Raw genomic sequence first — 6,191 nt, 5'->3', positions numbered from 1 at the left:
GTGCTCAGTCTGGTTCCTGTTGGGAACAGGGAGCGCTGGAGCAGGGAGGCTCCAGCAAAGCACAGCTGCGCTTGTGGGAACACTCAGAAGTCTCCGCTGGCCACTTCCCACAGCTCTTATCAGCGCACTGTTAATCTTTGGCATCACAACAGGAGTTGGCACCTTCAGTTCCAGGTGCAAGGTGCATGTCTTTGACCTTGCCATTTCCTTGCCATTTCCTCCATAAACACCCAACAAGGTGTAGAGTGTACGTGTAGGTGTAACGGCACCCTCCATGGGCACCCTCCTGCCTGAGCTTCACCCCTGGGGTGAGAGCAGCACCCAGCTAACAGGGCACTGGTGTAGATGCAGCAGATAGAAAGCTGTGGGCTGTGGGAGAAGAGAAGGACTTGATGGAGAGTGGACTTTTGGCCTTTTAGATAGGCTCCAAGTGAAGCAGTGTAAATTTGCTCCGGGGTGTAAAGTACATCTGGGTAAAAATGAAATCCAGAATATTCACATTTCCCTGTTCTTTGCTTGTCCTGTGAATCCCCAATTTAGTGCCTGTGACTGGTTTCACCTACTTGTACTGAAGATGAATTTTTCCCTCTCCCTGCCCAGGGACCTACTTGGCCACAAACCAACCAGAGCAATAGTGCCAGTACATGTTGTCCTTCCAGAAATGATAAAGACAACACGACCGAGTAGGCAGTTAGAGGAGGAGCTTGGCTGTGGGAGAAGAGGGATGGTAATGCAAGATCCATCCTCAGCAGGCAGGTGGCTGTCCCGAGGAGCAGGAAGGTTCAGGTGACCTGGGGAACATGGATGGGTTGTGGCATGTGGCAGAGATTGCTCCAAAGCTCACTGTAGCTGATGGAAGTCATCTTCAAGGGGTTGTAGGCATCACCAGGTTGAGATGCAGGGGCAATGGAGAGTATGAGACGCGCAAGGTTTCCATTTACCATTTTTATCCATGCACAAGAGTCATGTAAACCTATTATTTTGAAGCCATTTTCCATGCTGCAGCTATCTTCCTTGACCTCTAAAAGATCTGGCTGATCCTGATCTCGAGATGAAAGATTGCCACCTCACAGGCCATGAACACCCATCCGTGAGATTAAGCTCTGAATTATTAATATAATCAATGACTACCTCTTTTCATCCTGGAAGAGGCACAAAGGAAAGCTACAGGGGCCCTGAAAGGGAGGGAAGGAGGATTCTCAAGCAAGGGGGAAGAAGTCACCAGTGGGAACTGGTTTTCTTTGGGTGGAAACGCCTCCTGTGTCTGTTTTATTCTGGAGCAGGAACAATGGCACTATTCAGGAGGTGACGACCCAGCTGCAATGGTAGGGCTGAGGGTGGCACTGAGAAACCCCCTGTGAAGACTCTGTGCCTAAGGAGGGACATCCTTCCTTCCAGCCCCTTTCCTGTACTCACTGCATCATGGACTAAACCAAAACGGGGTCCCCAAGAAACTAAACTGCAGAGCTAACGGATAGAGAACCATTGAGGAAAGGCTGGAGAACAAACAGATGGGTTTATCCTTCCAGTGCCACAAAGCTACTGACATTTACACTGGGTTGCCCACCAGTGTGATGCTCAGGCAGCTGACAGAACCTGTGTTTTGTGCGGTATGTTTAAGCTCTGTATGGGGTTTCTTCACCATGGGGAGGACATGGATGTCTCCAGATGGGAGCCTGGCAGTGAACCAGTGAGGGATGAAATGCAAGGGTATGCATTTGCTGCCCGGAACATGGTAACATTCCTGTTTCCATCCTCTGTGAATGGTGGAGGTGCTGTCTGTGTGTGCTGTTTGGTCTCTGTTCTGTTCTTCACACTTTTCCTTGGCTTGGGCCTGACCTGGGCCACTTCAATAGAATTGTTTCTTTTCTTCTCTTTTCCCTGTTGCCTTTGGGAGGAAGGTACCAGGTCCCCATCCCATCAAGGAGCAGAGGGGAGGCCCAACTCCCCAACCCTGAGCCCCATCTGGGAAATGAAGCCAACTGGAAACCAAAAATAAAACACTATCTTCACTCCATTTTTCAAGAGGTTAAAAAAAAAGTGCTATTGTGCTAACAGAGCTATTCTTTCTGGGTAGATAATGCAAAGCATTGCCTCAGAGCTGGCCAAAATACGAGAGCCTTTTTTATCCCCTCATTTTCATTAAAGTTCATATCAACATTGCAAATACGATAAGAAAAGAAGCGTACAGTTACAATTATGTAGTGCTTTGTGATCGCAAACAGATTCTGTAATCCCTACTCAAGGGGGTTTTGGGCTGAATTTAGCTTGCAGCATAAAGCTAAGCTCAGCCAAGACTGCTCTCCTACTCTGTATGATCCTCATCTGCGCTCCGGTCACACGAGAGGCCCATGGCAAGCCAAGCAGAATCTCACAGATGCATCAGCTGCCCTGGCTGGGGACCAACCTCCTTTGTCCTGTGCAGCCATTTATTAATATTCTTCTATCTATTACCTTTTTAATTCATGATTGCTTTAAGAATCAAAACCTGGTATCGGTTCAGCTGCAGCCCGAGCAGTAAATGCACAGGGTGGGTACTGAGAAACACCAGAAGTCCTTTCTGTGGCTGGGTATTGCTGTAGAAAGTATTTAAGCATTGGTTCAAGAGACTTTATGATTCTACCACATCAGGAGTTCAACACTGCTGAAAGCTGCATGCGGGCACAACACTAGTGGAAAATGGGAAGATCTGGCAAAGATGACATGGAAAAGACTGTTGAGCTTCATATCTCTGATGAGCCTTTCAGTGGCTGCAGCTCCGGAGTCCTCCTCACCATGGCTAACAGTGAGCATTTATGGGCTCTGACCTCGTCATCAGTGTCTTCTCCCAAGTGGGGCCATGGCCCATGGGCAAAGGCAGGATCCTGAGTAGATGGAAATATTCCTTCTCCCTTGCCTGTGCTTCTAAACCATCTGACATCAAGGGATTTGCAGCAGGCATGGGAGTAGTCATTGCATTCAGCATGGCCATCCTATGTTTAAATTTAGGCATGAGCTGCACTACCTGATGGAGAGGAAGCCTTAGTGCGTCATTTATAGTAGAGCAACTCCTGCCACTTCTATGGACTCAGTGGAGCTATGCAATCTACAGCAAACATTAAATTCAGTGCCCAGCTTCACACGGATAAAGCTATAGAGACAGAGAGATGGACAGGAGTCAAGTGCATCTGGGCTTCTGGGGAGCAACCCCAGCTGCTCATGCCTTCCGCTGTCATTCCTTGACTACCTCGCAAGATGGAAAGAGCAAAAGACATAAGGTCAGTGGCAGGATGACAGACCCTCAGCAAAAATAGCCCCTCGCTATGGCACAGAGCTCTACCTCAATTTCCAGACAGCTGCTAGATTAGAGAATCATTTTTATACCATCACATCTCCTACAGCAATCTGCAAAGAGCAGCTTAGGGAGGCATTTGGCTTTTATGTGAATTTAGGCTGCAGTTTGTAAAAGGGCTTCGTTCCTGAAATACAGATGAGGTTTACTGCAGAGACTAGTACATTAGAGGAAAACCTGGCCTGGAGGTCCCCAAAATGTCACCTGCCAAGCAGTTTGGAGAACCTAAGCCTCCCCAGATAATTCAGTCCCATTTGTGCCCTGTGCAAGACTGTGTAGTCTTCAGAAGAGAGAGTGTTGGGGGAAAATGAAATTCAATTGGAAAGGATTTTGGTGTTAACTTCAGTCTTAGTCACTTTCAGAGCTGATGACTTCAATCTAGAAATAAAGAGTAATGGAAGTTGGAGCTCCAAAGAGCAAATGAGCCCCTTCATATATGCTGCCATCTCTCTCCAGGACCAGCCACCCTCCCCTTTCTACTGCCGGTGGCTCCGCTCCAGTGCCTCCTCGCCAGGGGAATACAAATTGGGCAGCACTGAAGCATATGGAGGGGAAGAATGCTCAGCTGTGAATTTCGGGGATGGGTATTATACAAACCCAGCCACCAGCACATCACCTTTTCAAAGGCTTCAAATCCGCTACAAATTGCTTCTGAATGACAATGGGAATTTCTCGCCCTTCACAGAGCCCCTTATATTAGCATCTTTATTGGAATAAACTAGCTAATTTCTCCGGTTGAAGGGCTGGTCTGGAGAATCTCTAATTCCAATTAGATGGATATTCATCAGCACCCTGATGCTTGCAGGGCAGCAGGGAATGCTGCTGTCTGGTCTGGCGAGTGGCTCGCCACCTGCCCAAGTCCGGATCAGAGACAAAGAGAAGGGGAGCACTGAGTCCCTGGGGCCAGCAGCAAAGCAGGACATTGCAGGGGCTGAGGGGTCCTTTTAATCCTCAATTTGTTCTTTGTGACATTTGGTAATTCCCAGGCACAGGGTAGGGAGGTTGAACCTGCACTTGCAGGAATAATGATAAATCTGTGCCCTTCACTATCCTTCAGGTTCCTGTATGACAAATATACCCATGACTAAGCCAGGCTGACTGACTGCGGCTGTAGTCAAACACTTACGGAGTAGAAGGAGGTACAGCCTGCCTTGTCTATCCATCCTGAACAACTGTATGGCAGCTTGTCACTAAGTTCAGCATTTATCTTGTAAAACAGTTAATGGGATTTCTCCAAACCAAGTGCTGATGCCTTGCAGTTGGCAGTGTTGCAAAGATGAAATTACTTCTTTGTTGCTAACAATAGATTCCATAAAGCAAAAGGGAAAAAAAAAGTAAAACTCCATAAATATATATATCCCAAATTTAAAACTTGATGATCTTGCAGGTAAGCAGAGCTCATTTCTCACTATGGATTGAAAATGTGAAGACTTGGAAGGGCTTTGTCTAGATGTATGCTCCCTGGAGCAGGGTTTATTTGGGTGTTCACTGTGCAGCACTGGCCTGGCTCATGGCTGGGATACAAATAACCCCAAGCTATAGCCCTGGTACTAACCATGCTGTAGTAACTGCAGTGTTATCAGAGGGAGCAAGGACAATGGGCATTGTTCCTTCTTGCCTGTAGAGATATCTTACTTCTCTGATCTCTTTGGCCAGAAGTGGCTCACATCAGTGGGATTCTGACTGTCAGCAGGACAATACTTGCCCTTTGGTTTTATTGTAAACTCTTGCATCTAACCCATGGGGCATGGTTGTCCAGGGGCATTGAAGTCTCAAAGGTGTCATTTGAGGCGGGGACAGGTCCTTTGGGTTTCATTCTCTTACAAGGTCAGGCTCAGTGGAGGAATTCTGAAAATGTCTCATCTCTGTGCTGAACAAACACAGCCTGAAGGCAGAGCAGGGCTGGTTTTGACACTGTCTAATCCTCAGAACAGCTCAAGCCCCCCCCCCGATGTGCGACATCAGAGGCAAAGCTGGAGACTTGAGAGTCATTATAATGCTCTTCCTCTCCCAGTGTGCTGTGCAAAGCAGCAAGCCCATGTCAGGTTACTGTCTTCATGCTTCCCCCATCCACAAATATTGGCTCAGCCTCTGGCTGTGGTACCACCTGTGAGCAGCTCACTGCCCTCCGTGCCGAGCACCATCCTCCCAGCACAGCTACCTCCTCTGGGGGTTAATGGAAACAGGAGATGGGCTGCTGAAACACCAGTAAACAGGGCTCAGCTGCTGGGGGGAGAGGGTCAAAGGACAAAAATGAGGACAAGTCTGTACACAACCCCAGCCCAAGGATGGAAATTGCTGCTTGACGCTCCCTTCCTCCCATTGAAGGTGTCATCTCCACTGTCTTTATTTGCATTTCTTTGTATTAGAAGGTTTCTTCTTCCCTAGACAAATGGTTTGTGAAGGTCCCATGGGTGCAAATTGTCTTGGTCTGGGTTTTTTCTGCAGGCACAAGAGTCCCTGCTGAGGAGGGAATTTGGCCCAGCATGTGCAGAGCAGTGTGTTTGCTGCCTATCACCCAAAGCACAGGGCCATCTCCCTGCCTCGTGTCACACATTGCACAGACAGACAGAGGAGCCCAAACCATGGTGCTGTTTGTTCTGTCATCAAAAACGAGCCTTGCTATGGGCTTATTTATGCTGGACAAACTGTATTTGAGCCACTGATAGGCAGCCGCTGCTGGGGTGGGATGCAGGAGCCTCAATAACACTATAGGCTTTCCTATCTCTTGCAAGTGCTCCTATCCCAAGTATCAACCATCTTTCAGCAGTGTTCTGGTGGTGGGATTAACGTGCATTAGGACTTTTTGTTTTCACCTCTCCCAGGGAGGATCAAATGCAGTGAAATATCTCATTTTGCT

This window comes from Melopsittacus undulatus, chromosome 9 (assembly GCF_012275295.1).
Source record: "Melopsittacus undulatus isolate bMelUnd1 chromosome 9, bMelUnd1.mat.Z, whole genome shotgun sequence".
Taxonomy (NCBI): Eukaryota; Metazoa; Chordata; class Aves; order Psittaciformes; family Psittaculidae; genus Melopsittacus; species Melopsittacus undulatus.
Note: the sequence above shows the minus strand (reverse complement) of the source record.